This window comes from Mytilus californianus, unplaced genomic scaffold, assembly GCF_021869535.1.
Source record: "Mytilus californianus isolate M0D057914Y unplaced genomic scaffold, xbMytCali1.0.p SCAF_9, whole genome shotgun sequence".
Lineage (NCBI taxonomy): Eukaryota > Metazoa > Mollusca > Bivalvia > Mytilida > Mytilidae > Mytilus > Mytilus californianus.
In genome coordinates this window covers 79,076,873-79,101,216 of record NW_026262745.1, presented here as the reverse complement: position 1 = coordinate 79,101,216, position 24,344 = coordinate 79,076,873, and the positions used below count along the sequence as shown (strand labels likewise).

General features: G+C 32.4%; 1 protein-coding gene across 5 annotated transcripts in view; it reads right to left on the bottom strand.

Annotated features, from left to right (window-relative positions):
- The window catches only part of LOC127716385 (serine/threonine-protein phosphatase with EF-hands 2-like), a 214,437-nt gene that overhangs the window by 107,583 nt on the left and 82,510 nt on the right, over window positions 1-24,344 (bottom strand). For 2 of the 5 annotated variants that reach the window (XR_007988892.1, XR_007988891.1), the window contains exon 17: window positions 7,470-7,631. The exons of 1 other annotated variant lie outside the window; for it this stretch is intronic. The gene's annotated coding sequence lies outside the window, so the exon portion shown is untranslated. Of the gene's footprint in view, window positions 1-5,745; window positions 7,632-24,344 lie in introns of those variants that run through there. 2 more of the 5 variants (XR_007988893.1, XR_007988895.1) reach the window with 2 other exon arrangements.

The following is a 24,344-nucleotide window of genomic DNA, read 5'->3' as shown; positions in this document are numbered from 1 at the left end:
TAAAGCCATTGAAAAGTATTATAATTTGTATTTATTTTTTATGTAGTATTCCACCTTGGTTCCTTTTAACTGTCATGGCCCCTTGTTCTTGTCATACATGTACTTAGGTCATGACACAGTTTCAAAAGAGTATGTCTTTTGAAACTACATGTCTTTTGATACAATTGATCAGTTATTATGTCCTTTTCAAATAAGTACATATGTTCATCCTTAACTATACTTTTTTTCTGAATGATTTTTCTTATTCTACTCTTTTCTGGCTCAAAAGTGTCATTTTGATATTTTTACAGAGTATATAACTAAACATGCTAAACATTTGCTATACTCCACAGGATCCGAATTGGATGATTTATACTTTTTGCTTATATTATTAATATAATACTTATTTTTATAATGCATATGAATCATAACTTTAAACGCACTGATGACAAATGCTCAGTATATAAGATAACTTGTTTAACCATTGGAACATATTTTACAGACAAGGAACTTATTTCACCAGGTGAGGAACAAATCTCACAGACCTAGAACTTATTTCACCAGGTAAGGAACAAATCTCATAAACCTGGAACTTATTTCACAAGGTAGGGAACAAATTTCACCACCCCGGTACTTATTTCACCAGGTAAAGTGTGGAACAAATTTTATAGAGATGGAACAAATTATATAGAAATCATCTGTGAAAAAAGTTCTCTCAGAACATATTTCCTGTGATATTAGTTCCACTGGAACTTTTTTCACAGAAACAAATTTTGGCTCGAATACTAGCACCTTAAAGTCCAGCTAACCCACAGGACGGCTGGCTAGTACATTAGCAGACAGGTATTTTTAATAACATTAGCATTTTTTAACTTTGGCATTTTTTCATTTGGCTTTTTGCTTTTACATGTTGTTTTACTATTCGTATTTTTATATCATTTGGCATTTTTTCATCAACACACCCAAAACACTTTAAAATTGAGAGTTAAATATACACTTTTGGCATTCATAATGTTTATCAATCAAAATAGCATTCTATTTTTAAATTTACATTACACAATTTGGCTTTCTGTAACTTTAGCTGTTAACCTTTTGTACGAATGCTATGATGACCATTATGTGTAGAAAATAAGACTACATTTCTAAAAGTGGCTCAGTATCATATGTTTATGTTTGGTATCAATTAGTTCTAAATTTCCTTCATATTTCTAAAATGTAAATTCTTCCATTTCTGGTACATCTTATAATATTGTATTCATCTACTAACCCAATCTTCTCATAGGGACTTAACACAAAGCAGAAGGGGTATAGGTGGTAGGTGGTTAAGGGTGTTACGAAAAAGTGAAAGGGCAAGAAAGGGAGGGATAAAAAATAAAATGATGGAGAGGGTGATGGTATATGATTGTGAGTGGAAATTAGAGAGGGAGTTAATCTTTGAGAGAATATGATTTCATAGTAAGGGTAGGATGTACTGGTCTAATGGAATTGCAGTTTCTGTTTTGTCTCATGTAGTTTCTGTTTTCTTCATCAATCTGATAAGTTTAAATATTGAAATTGCTGCCGTCTACAGTTCACAGGTTAACAGCCTTTCTTGTTACTGTTTATGTGCTGCTTAATTTATATATAAACATTGTAGCTCTTCTCAGTAGCTAGACAGAGTTGTAGCTTTTCATCAAATTAAGCAGTAGCTTCTTTACAGTCTATTTTAGAATGATGCCAAGTGGTGATAGCCTTATTCTTCTGTGCTTTTCTTTGAAGTTTAGAAATGTTCTTATCTAACTATGAACTGAACTAGTAATTACACATGGTTAAGCTGTTAGTTTTCAAACTGGTTTATATTAAGATCATTGTGAACTCTCTCGTTTAGTCTTTTCAATCTTGATGTATCTTGGAATAATATACTAGTTAGCTGTTTATCTAATGTCATAAAAATTCATAATATCTAATAAGATTAGTAGGTTTTGCGTACAAAGTCCTTATATTTGAATAAAGTAACATTCATTTTAGCGGAAAATTGTTTTAACGTTAATAAAGCTATAACAAGCATTCTGAGAGTATTGCATGGCAATACATAGTCCCCTACCAGTTAAAAATTCATTATACTGGAACAAAATGCTAACTTATTCTATAACTTGTCATGGTGTAAACAAATAGAAAATATCAAGTCAATATCTTCAAGCATGACTAAAAACAGTGTGGAAAACTGAATATATGAGAGAATTTTTTCAAGTCCAAGGACCATAACTCTGCACAAAATTATCAGACTGAAACAAAAATTTGAACTTGATCTGTAACTTGTCATGATAAAACTATATACCAATTGTCAATCAATATCTTCAAGCATGATGAAAAAAAGTGTGGAAAACCTATAACACTCTAACATTAGATATGATGTAATACAATGTAAATCTATTTTCGAATTACAATCAAATATAATTAATAGTTCCAAATTTTTTTTTCTTTCATTTGTCACAAACTAATATAGATTTGTAACTTATCTATAAAATGTCAACAACTTTTATCTACACAATGTAATGTAATGAAATATATACTTTAATAAAAATAGATTATTATCTAATTAAAGGATTTCACTTAATAAAAAAAATATATATATATATACATGTAGCAATCAGAAAGTTAGTTTATACAAAATAACATATAAACCTGCCACAAAATTCCTCAAACAATTTACCAAAGAATGTCTTTTAAAAAATGAGTTATCTCCCTTTGTACAGATATATGGTTTAACATAGTACTCTTAACATTAGTTATGGATTTTTTTTATGGACCATAACTCTGGACTAAATCATCAGACCGGAACAAAATTCGAACTTGATCTATAACTTGTCATTATAAAACTATATACCAAATATCAAATCAATATCTTCAAGAACGAAGAAAAAAAGTGTGGAAAGCTGAGTTGCCAGACTGACGGATGGAAGGACAGACAGACGGACAGAGTGCAAACCGAAAGTCCCTTTCGACTTCGTCGGTAGGGGACTAATTAAAAATTGTTAGCTTACCCCTCTCTGTGATTAATGTTAGATAACTCTAATTTTCTCAACAATCTATCATTATGGGGAGATAATCAGGGCTTCCAAAATTATTGTTAGCCAGCCGGACATTTTATATATTATCCCGATTCAAATCCCTTACATGCCTTAAGACTAAATAAACAAAAGGCAATTATGGTAATCAGTTGCCGAGTTGGCCATCCCAATGATTGGACATTAAAATTTGAATTTTAAAATTTGAAGTTCTGAGATCTTCTGACGTAAACTGTTAAATTGGCAGTGCATCATTCGAACTGTGCAACATCAGCATACTTATAATATATCTGACTTAGACTCTATATTTGTACAAAATAATGTTGTCAAAATCTTTACTTTCATTAAATAAAGGCAACAGTAGTATACCGCTGTTCGAAACTCATAAATCGATAGAGATAAAAACAAATCCGGGTTACAAACTAAAACTGAGGGAAACGCATCAAATATAAGAGGAGAACAACGACACAACAAAAACACAACATTAAAATATAACACACACAGAAACGAACTATAATATAACAATGGCCATTTTCCTGACTTGGTACAGGACATTTTAAGAAAAAAAAAGGTGGGTTGAACCTGGTTTTGTGGCATGCCAAACCTCCCGCTTTTATGGCAACGTCAAACACAACACCAAAACGACAACATCACATGACAGGACCACAATACAATTAAATGGGAGAACATATAGGACCAAAGAAACACACGAATAATAGCTAACAAAAGGTACTAGGCTTAAAATTCAATACGCCAGACGTGCGTCTCGTCCACACAAGACCAACCAGTGACGCCCAAATGAAAAAAGTCTGAAAGCCAAAACAAGTACTAAGCTGAAGAGCACCGAGGACCAAAACTTCCAAAAAGTTGCGCCTAACACGGCCAGGGTTTTCTGCCTGGGACAAGAACATCCTTATTATTTAGAATAATTTATAATTTTGCAAACAGTAAATTTTATAAAATGACTATATAATAGATATACATGATAAAACCGAAGTGGGGACTAACTACAGAATAAAAACGGATACATTACATAAAACAACTTAATCCAACACATAAAAATACACAGCCGAGTTAGCTAAAGCCTCAACGCACAAAGTGACGTCACATTTGAAATTCTAAAAAAACACACAAAGTGACGTCACATTTGAATTTGTAAAAATATTTCCCAAAAATAAGATAGGATTAGGATTGATTCAAGATTAGATTTGTAATACTGACATTACATTTATTAATAACAATGAAAATTGCAATACTTATTAATATCAAATTGTGGTAGTAATTAGATAATTAATTGTAATATCTAGCTATTTCGGTGTTTCTTCTGAATCAAACTGTAAACCAAATATATTGTATAAATTACAGGGGAATATAGGTAGCGCGGTAGTATTTGCATTCCAGAATTTAGGTTGCTCTTTTGTTACTTAAGTCAATGTATCCGAACAGTGTGATTGACAAAAAATACAGTATCAACTGAACATACTTTCCCAAACTGAGGGATGAGTCAGGTGTAGGAAAATATGAAATAATTTTACATACAGATGAAAATGAATTTTTGAGAATTTTTAAGAATTTTGTATTCACTGCACGATAAAAGACCTAAATGCACTAGTAGTCTTAGGTTTTTAAAAATAGCAAAAAAAGTAAACGGTCATGATACACATTCAAATTCATTTCTGAATAGTAAAATGAAAGTACTTCAGTTAACTGTGAATGTAGAATTTTTGGCAGTGTTAGAAAGTGGTGAAAATTCTAAAAAGGCTATCATTATCCCTTATGGGCCAGGAAATACTACCGTGCCACCTATAAGTAAGTGAAGTGAAAGTGAAAAATGAATAAGGTAGATTCATGGTATACCGCCATCTTGGATTGTACAATCCCAGTACAAAATCGGTCTAGATATTTGCCCAAATCTGCAAATTTGGAGACAGATTTGCAGTTTATTGGTTAGACTGTTAATTTATATAAAGAAAACTTGATGATTTATTGTATAACTCAAAATATTTAAACAAATATCAAATTTTGTGTTTTTAGAATCATTTTGAATAAGCCATTTAAGAGGAGATAACTCTTTTAGTAAAAATTATATACTGGACTGATAGTAATCCGACTAATCCAGTCGTTATATTCCGACTCACTATCGATCGCTACCGCGAGAGGACACTGACCGATAGAGGGCGCTGAATTATTCGAGTTAGGGTAATTAATGATATAAGCTGTTATACGATAATTCCGAACGCAGTTGGATTTAAGAAAGAAAATCCGCGTACACTATACATAGATGAATGATGAAGAAATTGCCGATAGGAAAGAAATAATTAAGAAAAAGAAAAGTTGTGCATGCCCTATGATGAAGAAAGAATATTTTCTGTTAACGATGGTTCAAAAGAGATACGTTTACATGTTATTATATTTCCTATATTTATAATATATGTATATCTCTTGATCAATACTTTTTTTAATTTTTTTTCTTAATCTAGTAAATTTTCTTATTGTATGAAATTTGTAACCCTGTTTATACTACACACGACCTTTTCGGAAGCTTTAAGATAGTCCAAATAATTTATCATCGGTGTTTTTGATTTTAACAAGTTCAATAAAAGCCGCAGGCAAACTGATCTATCCTTGTAAATTTCTTTTTAATTGGGTTAGATGAAAATCCAATATACAAAATTCCTTTCAACATCAAGCAGGCTTGAGTATTATCTAGATTATGTTTTATATAAAAATAAAATGCTCCGCAGGGCGCAGCATGATACGACCGCAGAGGTCGAACCCTGAACAGTTGGGGGAAGTATGGACACAACATTCAAGCTTGATACAGCTTTGGATTTGGATTGTGATTAAATATTTGACACAGCATAGGTTTCTAACACAGATTGAATGTGGTCTAAGAACTTAAAAATTTTAAATTGGACATTCACCTATTATGGTCCAATATCCAAAATCTAAATACATGGTTAGATTCAGCATATCAAAGAACCCCAAGAATTCAATTTTTGATGAAATCAAACAAAGTTTAATTTTGGACCCTTTTGACCTCAATGTGGACAAAGTTGATAACGGGGCCCAAAAATCAAAAATCTAAATACATGGTTAGATTCAGCATATCAAAGAACCCCATACATTCAATTTTTGTTGAAATCAAACAAAGTTTAATTTTGGACCCCGATTTGGACCAACTTGAAAACTGGGCCCATAATCAAAAATCTAAATACATGTTTAGATTCAGCATATCAAAGAACCCTAAGAATTCAATTTTTGTTAAAATCAAACTAAGTTTAATTTTGGACCCTTTGGACCTTAATGTAGACCAATTTGAAAACGGAACCAAAAATTAAGAATCTAAATACACGGTTAGATTCGGCATATCAAAGAACCCCAATAATTCAATTTTTGATGAAATCAAACAAAGTTTAATTTTGGACCCTTTTGACCTCAATGTGGACAAAGTTGATAACGGGGCCCAAAAATCAAAAATCTAAATACATGGTTAGATTCAGCATATCAAAGAACCCCATATATTCAATTTTTGTTGAAATCAAACAAAGTTTAATTTTGGACCCCGATTTAGACCAACTTGAAAACTGGGCCCATAATCAAAAATCTAAATACATGTTTAGATTCAGCATATCAAAGAACCCTAAGAATTCAATTTTTGTTAAAATCAAACTAAGTTTAATTTTGGACCCTTTGGACCTTAATGTAGACCAATTTGAAAAACGGAACCAAAATTTAAGAATCTAAATACACAGTTAGATTCGGCATATCAAAGAACCCCAATAATTCAATTTTTGATGAAATCAAACAAAGTTTAATTTTGGACCCTTTGGACCTCAATGTGGACCAATTTAAAAACGGGGCTCAAAATCCAAAAACTAAATACACGGTTAGATTCAGCATATTAAAGAACCCCATGAAATCAAGAATAAAACCCCATTGAAATTGGTCAAGAAATAAGCAATTTATAGGAAGTATCTTCTTTTGCACAATCCTGTGCTATTAAATATTTCTTGCTATTGCGCAATACTGTACAATTGACAATTTCTTGCTATTGCGCAATATTGTGCTATTGGATATTTCTTGCTATTGCGCAATACTGTGCAATTGAAGATTTCTTGCTATTGCGCAATACTGTGCAATTGAAGATTTCTTGCTATTGTGCAATACTGTGCAATTGAAAATTTCTTGCTATTGCACAATACTTATTATATAATAATTTACACATCCTGTTTGGTGTGTATCTCCTACCATATCATTATTATTTGATTTTAAATATAAATCAGAAATAACCAACTTAAAATGGAAAATTTTAAAAGAAACAAAAAAGGAAAAAAAGAAAAAAAGGAAAAAAAAATAAATCCCCCCCCAAAATTTTGTGAACCCCCATTATGATTCATCACCCCCAAACTCAATCCCAGCCTTCCCTTTGTGGTATGGTACCTTGCAGTACAATTTCAGAGAGATCCATACACTTGAACACAAGTTATTGTCTGGAAACTAGAAAAAAATGTGTTTTTTTGCCCCTTTTTGGCCCCAAATTCCTAAACGTTTAGGGCAATTACCCCCAAACTCAAACCCAGCTTTCCCTTTGTGATATGGAACCTTGTAGTACAATTTCAGAAAGATCCATACACTTACACACAAGTTATTGTCATGAAACTAGAAAAATGCTTGTTTTTTGCCCCTTTTTTGGCCCCTAATTCCTAAAATTTGGAGGCAATTACCCCCAAAATCAATCCCAGCATTCCTTTAGTGATATGGAACCTTGTGGTACAATGTCAGAGAGATCCATACACTAACACACAAGTTATGTCTGGAAGTTACAAAAATGCTTATTTTTGGCCCCTTTTTGGCCCCTAATTCCTTTACTGTTATTACCATAACCCCCAAAATCAATCCCAACCTTCCTTTTGTGGTATTGAACCTTGTGGTAAAATTTCATAAAGATCCATTCACTTAAACTAAAGTTAGAGTGCGAAAACCAAGTGTCTTCGGACGACGCCGGACGACGCCAGACGACGACGACGACGACGACGCCAACGTCATACCAATATACGACCACAAAAATTTTTTTGCGGTCGTATAAAAAAGCATTTAACTCTTCAACGTGATTCTGGAAAAGGATAGACAATTTATGAATATGACGAATACATAATCTTTCAATCAGTTTAATTGAAGTGTGGAGCTGGCATGTCAGTTATTGCTGTAGTAGTCCTTTAGTTAATTTATCAGTGTATCATTGCCATTTTACTTAGTGTCTTAAAAGACTTTTGTTATCTATTCTGACATCGGACTCTGACTTCTTTTAAATTGAGTTTTACTGTGCGTATTGCTGTGTTTTGTTTATTCTACATAGGCTAAATTAAGGTATAGAGGGAGGGTTGAAATCTCACAAACATATAAATAAAAGCTACAGAAGGCAATATCATAAATATGACAAGATGTACATTTTTTTACTGTCAATTTTAGATTTTATTTGATATGGGTAGGTCACATGTATTCGACATTGACATTGTATAAGCCAGATGTATACTCCATGCTGAATTTTATTTGATGATGTATGTAACACGTAAACTCATTAACACCTGTGGATTAAATTGTAATATTTTCCTGTCCTCTAGGAACATAAAACTTACATAATTCACTACCCTTAATTAGACATAGATATCAGTAAATAAAACCGCAGACTTTCTCCTTAAAGTTTAGTGGTTTGTACATATATTGAAGGTGTGCATGTGGTCAGGGTTTAATATTTAACTGCAAAAATTAAAAAAGGGGGTCTCCCAACAATCTCTTTTGCATGGACTACTATATTTTCAATATAATACTTCAATGATAAGATAAAATAGTAACATATGGTATTGAATAGTGATACCGCACCGGAAAGGATTTGCCGTGGCACCATGGGACGCTTAAACAATATACTATGTAAATATTGACAATCGTGTTTATATGTTAGCTGAGATCGATAATTATGGAGCTTTTCTTAAAGAGGACCTCGATGTTTTTCGTCATTTGTATTATTAAACGACATTTTATGGATATACTAAACAAGGATTTGTATAGTACTATACAAATCCTTGTACTAAACAATAAGATTAATGTATGAAGGAGAACATAAAGATAGCATATCCTAACAATGATTTTGATGCTATGATATCTTACTGTAAACATTCAAAATACTTGCATTTACTTCTCTGATCATTTCTTATAATGATAAGAATAATATTCCCTATACCTTTTCATTATACAAAACTTGTATAAAACTTTGTATGTTTTGAATAACATTAAAAATTGCACGTTGTCATCTTTTCTATTTCAATTTAGTTTTTCAGATTTCGTAGACATTTTTTTTCAATAATACAATCATGCAATTGTGTATTCAAATATTTGATAATAATAATATAATTACTCAAATCAAAATAAGATTAATTAGACAGAGCCATTAACAAAAAAACGAAAAAAAAACCCAACACTTTTTGCATATTTTTCTTCAAGATGTCAACAAAACCATACTACTTTTAAAATTTTGATGTTTAAAGAACTCTTTGGTATAATAGAAATTAATATATTGTTTAAAACCTAACTAGATATTTAAAATGATGGATGTAGTTAGAAAAGAAGTTCACATCATAAAAATGAGAATTCAACTAAATAACAAGACCAATTTGTCTTTGAATACGGTCAATCTAAGTTGAATGAATATACATCGTATTCATAAATAATGAAGTTTCACTTTCAAATGCTTAGGGACAACAGTAAACATTATTTTAAAATGACGATTCTTATACCATTTGATAGGAAAATTATTTGCCAATACTGTATAATTTGTTAATTTGATTTACAATAAAAAATGAATTTAATATGATTTTTTATAAAATATGTATACCTCGTAATTTAACATATCTCAACCAAAAGAGAACCCGACGTTCAACATGATAGGGACACCAGTAAATATCAAGATAAAGTGGATTTTATTACACCATTTCAAAGCTAAAAAATTGGTGAGATCTCTATGATTTATTAATTTTATATGAGATTTATAAAATAGACATAGTATTCATTTATTTAGCTAGTGGTCATAATTCCACATAGACAATAACGTTAAAAAAATTTCAATGATTACGGTTCTCTGTGTGGTAGCTGATAAAGCCATCCAGCTGAGCTGTCCGCAATTCTTGTGTATGAATAATTCGATTTTTCTAATAGATTGGATTTGAGTAGGCATTCATATTTTCCCGCAAAACGTTCTTGAGATATTCTTCCGCATGCGTTAACACAATTTTTCTGTACGTGTGCATTTTTTACTTATATATATATTTCTAACGACAAAACATTTTCATATTATTAATTTATGTTCTAAAAAAAAAATTTTTTATGAGTATTCATTGAAGAAATGAATTCAAAACAAGCGATAAGGAATGTTATTTTGCACTCGATAATGTCCGCGTATTTATACGGTAAGTTACCAGTCAAAAACGAAAGTCAAACTCTCTGTGGCAACAATACATCGGAATGCCCTCACGGTCATCGCGATGTAAAAATTCCCTGCTACGAGAATAAAACTTGAGAACAACATACAAATTAATTTTTGTGCATGTTGATTGAAAATGTTAACACACAATGATGTTTCAGTTTTAGACGTAACCGGCTGTTCACGAGGGTATGGATTGGGGTCTTCAATTTTTTTATTTTTTAATTCTCAAAATGTATTAATTAGCTGAATGGTCAAGTGATTCGATTGGAGAAGGCTCGTGAGTTGGAGTATCATTTATTTCACGGATTTTGCTTGGGTAGGATTAAAAAAATCTGTCAGCTTCAATTGTGTCCTCTACCTTGACTCCGACATATTTAGATTACTGAAACCTCTCACAAAGAGGATTTCCTATGGAACGCCACAGCTGTCTTATGTGGTACTCTGATATTACGTTATGTTGTATTATTATTACTTGATGATATTTTGTCTTTACATAATATGGTTTTGACATTACGTAATGATGTTCTGATATACTCAATATGGAATAGTCATTACTTAATGAAATTTCGATATTACATGATATGGTTTCGTATGGACTTGATATAGTTTTGTCATTTCTTAATATGGTTTTGACATTACTCGATGTTGTTTCATCATTATTTAATGTGGTTGTGTTATTAGGCAATGTGGTTTTAACATTACTTGATGTGTATGTGACTTAACATAATGTAGTTGTTTCATTACATGATGTGGTTTTGTTATTTCGTAATGATGATTTGCCAATTCCTTATATGGCTTTAAAATTACATAATGATGTTTTAAAATTTACACTACATGATGTGTTCGTTCCAGTATTTGATGTGGTCCTGTCATTCTTTGATGTGGTCCTGTCATTCTTTGATGTGGTTATCACATTACTTGATGAGGTAAAACCACGTCACTATTTGCGAAAAAACTAGTTCTATTTTTAAAACTTATTTCCATATTTTATTTGCCTCGAATGTGTGCGGCAATCCATCGAGTTAGAGTTAAAATTAAAGTTCGGGTTACTGTTCGAATTAAACTTCGAGTAAGTCTTCGATTTAAACTTCGAGTAATTTTCGATTTCGAGTTAGGATTCAAGTCATAATTAAAATTAATGGTCGAGTTAGCATTGAGTTTCGAGTTGAACTTCGAGTTTGAGCTACCTTTTGAGGAAGAGTTCGAGTAATACTTGAGTCTCATTTAGATTAAGATTTCGAGTTGAAATTGGAGTTATCTAATATGAGTTCGTATTTAAATTTTCTATCGCGGATCAAGAGCTTTTGCTCGGGCTTCCGAAAAAAAGGTTAAGGAGTATGCGTACAAAAGATAAACAATGTTACAGTATACAAAACACCACATAGAAATCGAAATAATGTTATATTTGGTGTGCTGGCTTGGGACAGGCACATAAGGAATGTGCACGTGGCGGAGTTCAACATGTCTGTGAGCGCTAAACCCTAACCCTACCATGGTCGAATAGTGTAACAGCACAACACAAGAATAAACTGTAAAAATCAGATGCAATTAGCTTAATTCTATAGATCGGTATGACTGGGCAATATAAATCCATCAAAATCCTGGGGTGATCTTGAGTGATCCGGAAGAGTAAGCAGATCCTGCTCAACGTGTGGCACCCGTCGTGTTATTCGTGAAAGTACAAACCCAGAGATTTGGTCTAATTCGGTAGGTCACATTCGAGGAAAAGAGGACGGGATTGTGGTTACGACAACTGGAACATATCCGTCGTCACCTGTGAAACAGATATTCCAAAAAGTTTTTTTTTTTTCTCAATTTAGTGCGAGATATATCAGAGAATGGAATTTATTAAAATATATATTAAAAGATTGATATTCGTATATGTCCAAAAAAAAACTTCAAATGATAATACACGCTAAAAAAAATCGGAGAATTCTTATTTAATAGAATTGATGCTTTGTCGCTTAGTCCGATCCCTCCATTTCCCTGTAACTTTAGTGTGAGTTGATTTAAAGTGTCTCATTTGTTGACAATAAAGTACAAGTCACGGTCCAGCCTGCGATATTAATGTCACGGAAGTGAGACACAACCAACCTATCTATATTCCGTCGTCGGCGTCTTCATCATTTAGATCGTTAGGTTACTCGTTTGAATTGTTTTTACATTTGTCATTTCTGAACCTGTTATAGCCTACTATGCGGTATGGGTTTTGCTCATTGTTGAAGACCATACAGTGACATATAGTTGTTAGCTGCTACGTCATTTGGTATGTGGTGGAGAGTTGTCTCATTGGCAACCATACCACATCTTCTTATTTTTATATAAGTTTTATTTGCATTAAATATTACCAAATTAAACTATTTTGTCATGATAAATTTGTAAACCTTCATGAATTGTTATAAAACTTGTATAGGAGTTAATCTTCTATATCGAGATAAAGCATGTACAGAAATTTTTTTTCTTTTTCAATTTTGTGTATTTTACCGATAAATGGACGTTTTACAGTCAACATTACGATTTTACAATGACAGCAGCAATCTCAGGCGAGACACAGGGTTCCGTGGAATTCTTCACAAATTTATCATAATACTGCTTCCATTTGAGAACTAAGGGGAAAAACGGCAGGACCAAGTGGTTTGGGGATATTCCCCTTATGTCCGAAATATTGATACTTTTTTGGTACTTTTTCCTTATTTTTGTCTGCCGTTCCCCTTTTTCATACCAAATAACTAATTTGAACTTTAACTCAATTGATAGCGACACTCATCCGAAGCACATTAACAAACGACATATGGAAATCGGTCTAAAAATAGAACTTAGTAATGTTAAAATCACATTGCATAATGACACAACCACATTAAATAATGATGAAATCACATCGAGTTATTACAGAACCATATTAAGTAATAAAAAAACCATATCAAGTCAATACGAAACCATATCACGAAAAATCGAAATTTCATTAATTATATATAATGACTATTCCATATTGAGCTATATCAAAACATAATTACGCAATGTCAAAACCATATTATGTAAAGACAAAATATCATCAAGTAATAATAAAACAACATAACGTTATATCAGAGTACCACATAAGACAGCTGTGGCGTTCCATAATTTACGATTAGGGGAGGAAAATGGTCCATAAATCTTGAATTCGTGAAGGGTATGAATCAATAACGGCAACAAGACGATACAAGTTGGTATATGAGCGTTTAGTAGCGAATCTCCTGCATCAGTTGGATTGAATATAAAGGACAAGTTTTTTCTGTTGTTTTTTGTTGTTTTATTTTTAACCGAGGCAACTGCCTCGGTTGCCTCAACGTAAGCTAGAATGTCTGATATTGTAGTGAATTGGTGAATCTGGCGTTTTTTTTACTGGCTGTGGTGAACGGTAAAGGCTTGGATCGACCGCTGTAAGTTCAGTGTGTGTGATTTTGTACATCATTGTTACTCGATTGATGTTTGTGCGAGTTTCACTGAGTGACTTCTATTTAAGATGGTAATGATATTCTGTTGTTTTTCGTATATTGTTTTGTTATAAATTAGGCCGTTAATTTTCTCAATTGAATTGTTTCATATTTTTCATGCAGTCGGGGCCTTTTATAGCCGACTATACTGTATGGGTTTTTCTCATTGTTGAAGGCCGTACGGTTGCCTATAATTGCTTACATCCACTTCATTTGAAGTTTGGTGGATAGTTGTCTCATTGGTAATCATACCACATCTCCTTATTTTTATATAATCACCACATCTCCTTATTTTTATATAATCATGGTGTTATGGTACCTATTGATGACGTAGCGTGTTACCCTTATTTGTATTTTTTCAATCAATCAATCAATCAATCAATCAATCAATCAATCAATCAAATTAATGTTTCTTGCCATTTAAACTTCAAAAAAAGTCTGTGACAAGAACAAACTGTGACAGCTTAATAAAGAATATTTCGATAATTTTACCTCATAAAAGTTTTCGCCTCAAATTTAAGTTTGCGCCCCCCCCCCCCCCCCCCCCCCCCCCCCCCCCCCAATAAAACCTATAATCCTGGATCCGCCCTTGAGCCCATATCCCCTGTGAAGCTATTTGGAAATCTGCTCCGCTTGAACTATTGGCGAGGGTGGTAAAGGGTTATTTTCGTGCAACGTGATCGCCGTTTTTTATTTCACGTTCAACGTGTTTTTACTTTTTTATTTAACGTTCAGTCGTGCAAGTCAGGTGCCTCGTTCAACGTGTTCTGCTTATTTAATTTTACGTGCATCGTGATTTTCAACATATCCAGAAATCAACGCCACTTTGCTTATTTGAATATTATACTAAAGAAATCGGATACGGGTCACGGAAATTATATTGAAATGATAGGGAATTTTGAAAAAAATGTCTGTTTTAACTTTAATTTAAGTGATAGACAGGTTGCCGGGACAGAAAATAAATATACACAACAATATGTACCATTTAAACGAAACATAATGACTGTCGTTGCAAAAATCAAGGTTCCTGAGCTATTTTAAAAATCGAAGCGAGAGGCTTTTAACATTGCAGTATAAAATACAGGCTAAAATGGCTGAAACGTCAAATTTGCAAACTTCGTGTTGAAAATTGGCTAACAAGGTCATTACAAAAACGGGTTGCCGGGATGAAACTTGAAACTTGAATGTCCAAAGAATAAGGAAGTCCAAACCTTGTATGTGTAGTCGTTGAACTCTAGGTTCCCACGTAAAGTTAAAATGCCCCTATTTCAAGAAGAATAAACTCACGAAAACACGAAAAATTCACTCAATTCGCGTTCATTGTTTTGATTTTGACCGCCTGACAACTTTACGGAAATATCAGAGTGATTATAAACAAGGACTCTGTGACGGGCAACTTATAATATCCGTGTTTTAAAGATTTTAATGATATCAAGCCAGTCCAGTTTTAACTATTATCACGTGGTACAATTCTCATTTACATATTATGAATATTAATTAGCAAAAGTACTACTAATTTCTGGCTATGAATGCTCAGTATTTTTGCGTGCTCGGTATTTTTCAAATAAAATTCAAATACTTGGCAGGGATCGTCAAGAAATACATTTTTAAAAGCCGTTAACCATTTACATCATAAATGTGTATACTAAATCGGGAATAACAAGTAAAATCGAGAGTTTATATATACAAGAAGACAGTGACTCAGTCACAAAAGGTTCACAACAGTCTTTTTTTTTCGTGCAACGTTCATGACAGAAATTATTTCACGTTCAACGTGAAATTATGTCTTATTTCACGTTTTTTCCGTGCAAGCACCCCCCCCCCCCTTTACCACCCTCATTGACGTCATACAACAATCACTTTTTCATTGTGGCGTCAGTAATTTTCTATAGTGACGTCAAAATTTTACGGGAACCTTTGTGATGTCCAGTAATGGCGGACAAATAGCGATTGGGTTACTGGAGTGTCCTGATTTTAATTTTGATTACTATTGTAATGTTAGTTTTCACATGGTATATAGGCTCGTATTCCCTGTCAAGGCAACCAATCAATTTGCAGGATTTGCTGGAATATTTCACTCCAGTATAATATTGAAGCATACTCTGGTCGATGTAAATAAAGCGCTCCCTAAAACTACTACGTCATTATCGCAAGCTATTATTATCTGATTAGGAAGTTACATGTACAATTGTTTGAACAAGTACCCGTGGCAAAAATTAGATTTACAACAACTAGAAAAATCAGCCGATGGACGAAATCTTATAGCAATCGACATGAAACAGATCGCAGTTAAACATGATAAAGTAAAATCAATTTTCATGATAGCTGTCGCTGGGTAACCGTGTGATCTGTGATACCAAAAGTTGCAAAACAACAAAGATTTTGGTCTATTCTGGAAAGTTTATTTGCAGAAAAGTGCGTAAGGAGGTAAATATGAAGATTTTTGAAGGAAATAAATATTCATTTACTCACAAGAAAGATGTTCAATGCCCAGCTGAAAAATTTTTATATCGACAACAGCTGGGGAATACCTTGTCTGACGTCATGCACAATCACAAATCGGACATTGTTTCTAAAATCAGGGAAGTTGCAAATATTCACAAATATAGAAGAAGATTGAAGGGTAAATGCATCGAACATGAGTCACTGTACATGTCGCTCAGGTTATGCTTTGAATACGAAATCAATGAAAAAGAACTGGCTCAAAATCTCTTGCAAGAAATGTTTATTTGTGAGGGGAACCTCGATACTATTTTTAGCATACTGCTTCCTGGTCATGTGATCAAAACATTATCATCTGTCAAACGCTACACCAACTTGCTCTATCCTGGATTTATGTCCAAAACTATGAGGAAAAAATTAATCGAATCGTTTAATTTTTACTTAAGAAAAGTTTGTGAGACTAGAGAAAAATTAACTGATGGAGAATGTGATATACTTGATCGGCCGTTTGAAATAACTGAACTACACAACCCTCTCTCCGCGGCAGCCGTTTGTAGGGAGCCAGAAATGGTTGAGGTTTTGCTGAGGTATGGAGCAAATCCTTTCTTCAGACTTGGAGAAGATAACAGATTCGACCCTTTCGAGAGTTTAATAAAAGGATTAAATAGTATTTTTATCTTTAACAACTCAAATTTCAACTCTGAAACAAAGGATGCACTCACGGAAGAAGGTAGAAGAGGACTTATATGCCTAGATACTTTTTTGCGAGGTATAAGTAGTGTTTCCTTTGATGCAAGCACTCATATTAACACAAGCGATAATGGGGACGAAAGTGACAAAAAAATAGACGAAAAGAAGTCGTACGGACTTAACCCAAAATTAGCAGATACGTTTGACTATAAACATTATATGGGAGTGAGGAGCCTACAACACCTTTGTCGATGTTCTATAAGAACAGCTCTTTCTAAGAACTCCTCAACATTACCGTCAGCAATCTCGAGTCTGCCATTACCCCCATCCGTCAAGGCATACCTGGATTTAAAAAGCAACTAACGATATAATTGCATATTAATTTGAAAACGTACATCATATCAGTACACGCACGTGTATACATGAAAGATCATGATAGATTTATGATCGAACTAGACAATCTTAAATACAATATGACGACAGCTCCCAATTGCATGTGATTTACCAGAAGACACATAAAAATCACTTTTATGTTGGTCAATTTTAAAACTATTGCCTCAGTACGTACCAGGAAAGGATATCATTTTTTTTCAGACAGTATACATGTAAATTTTTTTTTGTAATTCAGAATATTGCCTGGATACATGAACTCCATTGCTCTTTGTTCAAAATTTGATCCATATGAAAGTGTTGATCGTGTCATAGATATGGCTATTATATCTATGATTGTGTTAACCAAATGTTACATATGAAACTCTTTGAAAAAAAACCCATGTGATATGAAATATATAAAAAAGAATAAACTGTGATTTTAGATATTCGTTATGCAATATTAGTTCATTTGACTTAGTAACGAGTATTTAATCAGAATTTTTTTATATTTATTTCTGTGATATAAATTATTTTAAAAACTTATATGGAATACTTGTACGAAAACCTTTTATTAAGCCGAATTGTATGCTGGTCATTTTAAATTAATTTATGATTTTTTAAATTTTATTCCCATGCATTTTACTTTCCATTGTGATATAATTTATTTGATAACTATTTGTGTTTTTAAAAAATTGTTTAGACAGTAGTTTTCCTGCATTTTTAATTGTTGTTATATTTTATCTTCTTTGATGTGTGTCGTGTGTGTCTTTGAATAATTTATGTAATTTGATCATTGATGAAATTTATTGCATGTATAATGATATGGGTCTACATGAAATCGTTATAATTAGTTGGGGTTATTTATCGTTAGTTTGCAGTAGTAGACTTGTGTATTTTCGTTATGCAAGTTAATTTTGGGATATTTTGTACAATTGATGACAGTTTATAATTTCTTCATACACGTTCGAACTTGTGTCGATATAATACATTTAAATTAAAAATAAACAACAAAAGCCTTGTTACAACGGTGATTATATTTTTTGACATAATTATAGTTCATTATAACCTTGACTAACGTGGTCTTTGTGTTGATTTGTGTATCAATCAGCAATAATTTTATTATCTGAATTTATTAATTTACCAGTAGTACGTTTTTGTGTAAGGGATACAAGGCGATCTCTTCAGTCTTGCTTAAGTTCAGATTAATTTTATGGTGATGTTTTATTTTGGAAATTCTTCGGTTTTTTTTCATAATCACTCAACACTTGATTTAAAATAGATATAAAAAGATGTGGTATGAGTGCCAATGAAAGGTCATAAAGTTGCTCGAATTATTAAAAAAAAAACTGATTTCAATAATGAATTTTTGTTTCATTTGATTCATTTTCGATTTGAAATAATGTGAACTAGAACTATAATCCTATGGAACTTTTCAGGTTGAACTTTCTTAAACGAAATTTGTTCTTTTTGGTTTGTGTATTACAATGACACAGATACCATGCAGTAAGTGACTACCAGAAGAACAAAGCACCATCTAAATGTTTATTTAATTTCGCCAAAACATTTACGCGTATCTTTTTCCAACCTCAGTAATCTTAGACTCAGGGTCCTGGCTCTCTATAGTGATGCGGAAACGAATATTCAGTCAGGATTCACGGATAGAGAGAGCTCATTGCAAAGTTGATTCCATATATACAATTTATTAAAACAAAATTTCATTTATTTATTTATATATTTATTAAATTATAATTTATCTTGATCTCAGTAATTTATGGAAGATGTTAAACGTCGCTCTTTTTAATGTTAGCATATAAACTATATCTGGAAATGGAAAATATTATTTTGTATTTTTATTTATTAATATTGTATGTATGTGTTTTGCTTACTTGATACTTTATGATGACGAAATAAATTTGTGTTAAATAAAGACGAATTTTGTTCATTTCTATCTAATCCACCATACCACAAGATTGGAAGTTGATGGGACCACGAGGCAAAGCAATGCATTCATTTTAAATATTCCTAATGACGAGAGAGATGCCAGGATGTCAAAAATCAATGAAGAAATGGAGCCCGCATATGATAGCTAACCCCTCGGCCGTTACTGATATTATTATTTTTGATTTAAATCATTTAGGAAGGTCGGAGAAATATACTACAATCATTTGTTAGTATATGTCTTTGCTTTAGTGTGGACCTTGGTCATTATGAAAGACAATATCTAATGAAAAATGATTCTGTAGTTACTTAAATCTGGTTGACCTTAACCAGAGACATATAATACAATGTATTATATGTCTCTGCCTTAACCAAGCAATCCATGCGATATTAAAGGCAACAGTAACATGTTTACCGATGCCCAAATCTCATAAATCCATTACGAAGATACAAGTCAGAGTATGTTTCTGTATATGGTAAAGACAAAAACTGAGGGAATCGCACGAACTAAAATATCTAGGGAAATTTACTTTAATGTGTAGTATACGAGAAATAGACTTGGATGTTGAACCTGATGAAAGTTAATCTGAACTTGAAACTTAAAGGCAACGAATGGCGATATATATTGGTCCCACGTCTCATGACAAATGTTCCAACTTTCCTATGAACTGTTAATTACACGATGCATACCCCCTATCTTTGAGAAAACTTATACTTTAAAAGTTTATACCAGTGTTTTAAATGGAGAAGCAAGAACAATAGAAGAATGATTTTTCTTTTGATAAAGGTAAAACATACTTCGATAGCGGACGACAGTAGTAGAGAGTGATCAGTAACCTCCATACATTATGTCATGTCATGGCCTTCACTAGCCTTACCATGAACAAAATATAAATCAAAAACATGTATTTATAAAAAAAAATAACATTTTGAATTGAAAAACAATATAATTAAAAGAAAATGACGGATATATATTTTTTATCATTTACAAACAAACTTTAACAAAAACAAAAACCATGGTTGAATTTTACCTGTTCGTATTAAGCGAGGATTCTCTTTCGATGTTTGAAGATAATGTCGATGGCGAATTTTAGACTTTAAACCTGGATGGAACATTGGTATGTGCACTAATGGAGTTATTGTTTGTGTCACAACCAGAAACGCCAACGAGATTCGTCTACCTCTGTTCGAACTTAGAGGACGAGGTAAAATTATCGAAATATTCTTCTATTAAGCTGAGGACAACCCATGCTTTGAAAATTTTAGGGGGGGGGGGGGGGCGCACGCCCGCCACGCCCGCCTGAATCCGCCCCTGGACATTACCGTGTAAGAAAAACAAATTAACCTCAGAGTAAACCTAAATGAACTGTTTCAAATCGATATCCTCTTGATAGACGATTATCTCCGATTCTGTCGCCTGAAAAAAAAACCGACCGTCTGTTTTGCCTGTTACACTTTCACAAAACATGAAGGAACAAACAATGGTCATCTTGGTACTATAATAACATAAATGGTACCCATTTACTGCACCAGATGTGCATTTCCACGATTAATGCATCTTCAGTGATGCTCTAGGCAATACTATTTGAAAATCCAAAACCTAATTTAGACACTGAAGAGCTGTACGAGTTCAAAAACCAGAATAGACACCGCAGCGAGGTTAAGGCACTTTGAAGGAAAATCAATTAATTTTGGCCATAATTTGTATCTGCCAAAAACACGCTTGTTATCACCTATAACATTTGTTAAAATTATAGGTTAATGTTTTTATTTCCATAAAACATACATGTAAACAGTTTTATTACATTGTAAAATCTTGCGGTAAAGTGAAAGTAGTCACGTGACCACTAATCTAAAAACAACATAATCGATCACAAAAGTGAAAAGTGCAGGTTGAAGATAGCAACGTACAAATGCCAACCAAATAATTGTAGATACTGCTAGGTCTACTTTATATAAAAACTGCTGCTACAAGTTCAATTTTTAACCTCAAGTTGAAATACGAACCATTTTTATGAGTAAAATGGCATAAAAAGTCACAACAATACCCTTCCAATGGCGCTAGAAAAATGAACCACAATTATTTCGATTTGTAACAGCACTTTCTATAAACTGCAACATCTGCTGAATCCATACATGTCTGAAATTAAGAAGTACTAATCGATCTTCAACCTGCACTTTTCGTATAAAAAAAATGTTGTTGACTTGTTTTCAGTTTCCGAGATAAATACAAACGCACAAAAGACGTAGAAAAGCAAAGACGGAATAACACAGTTCTCATCCGAAAACAGGAAAGTTGGTTGGCGGCAAACTTCAATTGTCAATACAATTTTATAATTATTATTACCATCGATGAAACATTTGGTTTTTGTTTATAATATACAATTAATTTCTAAAAAAATAAAATTAAAATATTTGAAGATGTACTAAAGTTTTCCCGGTTTTTTTGGAAGATTCCAATACATACGAGGTCGTACAGGATAAATAACAGTTAACAATATTACTCGAAAACTTGTTGGAGATCAAAAATAATTAGAGACAAATATCCTAGAAATACAATAGCTATCCTACACAGCATGTTTTCTATAAATTTTGTATACCAATTGATTAATTACCAAATATTTTCATGTTAGAACCCTGAAGTACCGGAGTGAACTGTACCAACTATATTGAAGATGGAAGAAAGCAAATGATGCAACTTGCACCAGGGAAAAACAATCTATCATCATCTCATATCGATTTATATTTTTATCAAAACTATCGTGTATTTTTGAGGCAGTAATTTTCAACAGCATTTATCACAAATTTTAATTGAAAACTATCAAGAATTATAAGAGATATCACTTTGGACATTGCGAAAAAATATTTCCCGCTCATCTCGACAGCACCACCATCCAGTAATTATCTTTAATAATCAATAGGATTATGCCAGTTTTTGCACTAATGTTCATATTAACTTACCTTTTATTGATAAAGAAAATCTGGAGTAAATCAGTTGAATAGTTGCAAATTTTATGAAAAAAAGTTAAAAGGGGAGGGGGTTTAAATATCACCAAAGCTATGTAAAGTTTATGCTTTAATCCTTTTTGTAGCTCCATCAGCCACCCTCCATAGCTATACATTTAAATACGTCTATCCCAAAACCAAAACAAGTTGGAACAGTGTCAGTACTCGTATTTCTATTTCCTTTTATTAGTTTTGAGCAACCATATATCCATGTACCATTGGAATCCTCTAAAACCAGGCTATCTTACATAGAAGTTTCAGACACAAAGCTCATGCTTTTGGAAGTCATAGTTCTTAATTTGTTTCCAAGTCCATAATCATCTGGATTGCTAAATTCCTTTTTAATATATAGTATACTATAATATACTGAAGCAGATTGCAAGTTGGCAAATATTACTAAATATATTTACCACTTAAACAAATGGGTGACTTTTATGAACAATTTAATTTAACAAATTGTCCATTGGTAATTAGTATTGATACAGAGCTGAAATAATTAATAACATAACACCATTAAAGTTTAATACATTTTTTTTTCTAACATGAAAATGCATACTTTATGATGCAGATATAATCTACATATTTCGGTAGATAAATAATATATGTAACCTGTAAGCATAACAGGTGATTTAGTGTAAATATCAATAAGACAGCAACCAATTACAAAATACATCAATGAAACAGCAACCTCACTACATAGAAAATTAATGAGACAGCAACCTCTCTACACAGAACATAAATGAGACTGCAACCCAACTACACAGAACATTAACGAGGCAGCAACCTCTCTACACAGAACATAAATGAGACTGCAACCCAACTACACAGAACATTTATGAGACGGCAACCCAACTACATAATACATTTATGAAACAGTAACACAATGAATACAGAAATAAAACTGCAATTAAATACATCACTCATCAGCATGGCATCACCCAAACTATCAAAGAGCATCAATAAGACAGAAACCCAACTATAAAATAGATCATTTCAACTATACAATACATCAATAAGTGAGCAACCCAACTATAAAATAGATCATTTAAACTATACAATACATCAATAAGTGAGCAACCCAACTATAAAATAGATCATTTATAAACTGTACAATACATCAATAAGTGAGCAACCCAACTATAAAAAAAATCATTTAAACTATTCAATACATCAATAAGTTAGCAACCCAACTATAAAATAGATCATTTAAACTATACAATACATCAATAAGTGAGCAACCCAACTATAAAATAGATCATTTAAACTATACAATACATCAATAAGTGAGCAACCCAACTATAAAATCAGCTAACCAACAACAAAATGCAGCATTAAGACAGTCAACAGTCCAACTATAATATAAAACAACAAGGCAGCAACCCAAATACAAAATAAACCAATTCATACATTTAGAATGCAACTTAATGTAGTCTTCATGTAATATATATAATGGTTGTCTCAATGCCAATAACACATCTATCTTAAACTGAGGGATTGACAGTTTGTTGTTGTTTTTAAGGTTTCTGATTTGGGTCAGGAACATTTTTTTTATAATCTAAACCCCTTTTTAATCTGTCACTTAGAACAGAGAACATACAATAATACATGTCAAATGACACCAAAGGTAACTAAAATACAATTTATAAATAGCAAGCAGAAAAGTACATCTAAGACCTCGTGTAAATAAACCATAAAATGAACATCTGTAACTTTGAAACATTTATAACAATAGCCTTTTCTTTTCTTTTTTTTTACAATTTCTTTTTATTTATGAATGATTGATCCTGGGTTTACAGCTTACTCTGAAGTATGGTTTTTGCTCATTGTTCAAGGCCATATAGTAATCTTTAGTTGCTTAATTCTGTCAGAAGGTCTCTGGTGCAGTTTTCTCATAAGTAATTGGCAATCATATCACAT